The 2,500-nt window shown below is 41.5% G+C and overlaps 1 protein-coding gene across 1 annotated transcript in view; it reads left to right on the plus strand.

Annotated features, from left to right (window-relative positions):
- Window positions 1–2,500, plus strand: part of LOC138002913 (carbonic anhydrase 3-like) — a 46,486-nt gene that overhangs the window by 9,540 nt on the left and 34,446 nt on the right. The gene's annotated exons all lie outside the window — the stretch shown is intronic.

A 2,500-nucleotide genomic window follows, 5' to 3' on the forward strand; every position in this document is an offset into this window, starting at 1 on the left:
CCCTCGATGTGCTTGGCTTGAAAGGCCTGGGAACTAGACTATGAGACTCGGGCCCTTTCTGAAACCATCCACAACTCTTAGATGTTGACTGTAAATTAACTTAACCTATCGCGCAGTGTTGCTTGTTTGAAATCTCAGTTGTTTTTTTATTTTTTTTATTTTTTGGAATTAGTGTCTTTTTTGTCCTACTCTTGACCATATTTACATTTCAACATGTTCAAGTTTTGCACGTCTTCGATGATCCGCATTTTAATTTCATTGTCCATGCGATTTTTTCAGAGTTTTTTGGATTCTTCTACTCCTGAAGACAATACGATTATATATTTATTTTAATAAACGCGTTTCTTATGTCGCTTCGTTACCAGCTACAACCTCGGACAAAAATGTTGAAACACTGCAATACCTTGTCCTCCCGCAATGTTGTTTTGCTAAATGGGCTTAGAAACGGACGTAGACAAAACATGGACCCCAGGTACATGGGCCACCGCTGTGGACCCAGTCCATGAGCCCTTCATGGACCCGGTCCATGGACTACCCCTGTGGACCACCTCTCATTTTGTAAAGTTACATGCAGAAAGATCTTAAGACGAAAGAGGGAAGTGATCCTCGCACTTGCCTGGACAATTTAAGGAATAGGGAGCTTAAGAAACGACGACGCCGACGGCAACGACGACGCTAAAAAACAATAGGTTTAGTGAGCAAAAACAATGGCTCTGCACGCTCTGCACGTGCGTTTTACATTGTGGTACATTTTTTTTCCCGTATCTCCTAAATGACGACGTGAAATGACCAAATTCAAGGTTCTGTGGAGGAAGTTAGCACATGACGATGAATTTTCAGTTCTCTCTCTACGCTTCCAACTCACTCATACCATAAATACTTTTGTCCTTTTGCCATTTCAATTTCAACAGAAAAAGAAAACAAACAGCGGTTACAAACATACCAGTTTCACTCATACCAGTCACTCATACCGGTCACTCATACCAGTTTAATTCCTCGACAGTTACTACACATTTTTAACGCGAAACGACATAAAATAGTTTCGTAGGGATATGAATAACGCGAACTCGTATTTTTAAATTAAGTCCTCGTAGCCGTCGTCGTCCTCGTTTCGTAAGCTCCCTAATGTCTCTTATTGACCCCTGAAAAATTCAGCTGTCTCCAACGCGGGTCATATTGGGCTCCCGCTCCTGCTGAATTCCAACCTACGACCGCTGCGATGCTGGTGCAATCCGCTCTACCAATTGAGCTATGAGGCCACTCACTTTAAGGGAGGTCAATTTGTTAGGCTCATATGTTTCGGTGAAGGACTCGATGAATGAAATAAATGTGTTATTTGAAGTGCAGGTTAGAGGCAAATCCCTTTGGAGCCATCAATTAGGTGGTATAGATATAAGAGACAGTTGCTTATATCAGTAGCCCATAACGAACAACAGCTCTTTTTCCCTGTCACGGCGTTTTCGTAGAACGCAATTTATTTTTGGATTGAATTTCCCGTGAGTGAAACTTCCACAGGAGCTCGATGCGATGACCGATCACAAGAAACTAACATGTTGTTCGAATTCGCTTCTCGTCATGGGCTCCTGTTTAATTGGTCCATATAAGGGCATTGATCGCTTCTCTTTCATCTGAAGAATTTTCTGCTTGTAACTGTACAAAATGAAGGGTGGTCCACATGGGTGGTCCTTGGACCTGGGGTCCACGTTTTTTATGCGTCCCTCACAAACCATTGCGAGGGGAGGGTAAGCCGCAAAAGCTTCACGAGCTTCACGTCTGTATGTTCGTGTACTGTTCCAAGGAATTTTGTCACAGGCTGCAGTTCTATGTATGTTTGAAACACGAAAATTTGGTTGTATTAACCGAGATGATAAACTAAATTTACTGCCAATGGGGGATTGAAAAGTTAACGGTCTCGAGCGTTAACTAAGCAGCTCACGGTTACACGTTGAAACTGAAACCGTGTGTGCAACGGCGCTGCCAGATTAACAAGTTTCAGGAGGCATTGCACCGTGTAAAATGGTCGGTTTCGTGAAACTTTTTGAACTTCCGTTGTGAGGCAAGTTTCATGAAAAGTAGAACCGCTTTCTACTTCTGCAACGATCGCAGCAATCGCAGTGGTAATAAAAACAAGGGTTTCACCATAGTTAGTTAACTCAGGGGCACCCAACGAGAATATAGTTCAAAACCACTTGAACATAGCATTGTTAAACGTATTTTAGTATTTAAACGGTAGATATAGGCATATATATTTTTATCCCCTAAAAAGTTTTTATCTGTTCGGATTCCCTAGCTGAAAGTCTAGTGATCTGAAAATTATAGGGATCAAAACTTACCTTTTCGAAAATTTCAGCCAGAAAAAAGGCTCCCGAAATTCTAGGTGACCTTTTTAGGGTAAAAATCCGTTAAAAATGGGCAATTATACCATGTTTTAGATGTTCGAAAATCCTAGGACAGGCAGGCAAGCAAGAAATTTTACAACAAATGTTGCGAAAATTCTAGA

This window comes from Montipora foliosa, chromosome 1 (assembly GCF_036669935.1).
Source record: "Montipora foliosa isolate CH-2021 chromosome 1, ASM3666993v2, whole genome shotgun sequence".
NCBI classification, from domain to species: Eukaryota; Metazoa; Cnidaria; class Anthozoa; order Scleractinia; family Acroporidae; genus Montipora; species Montipora foliosa.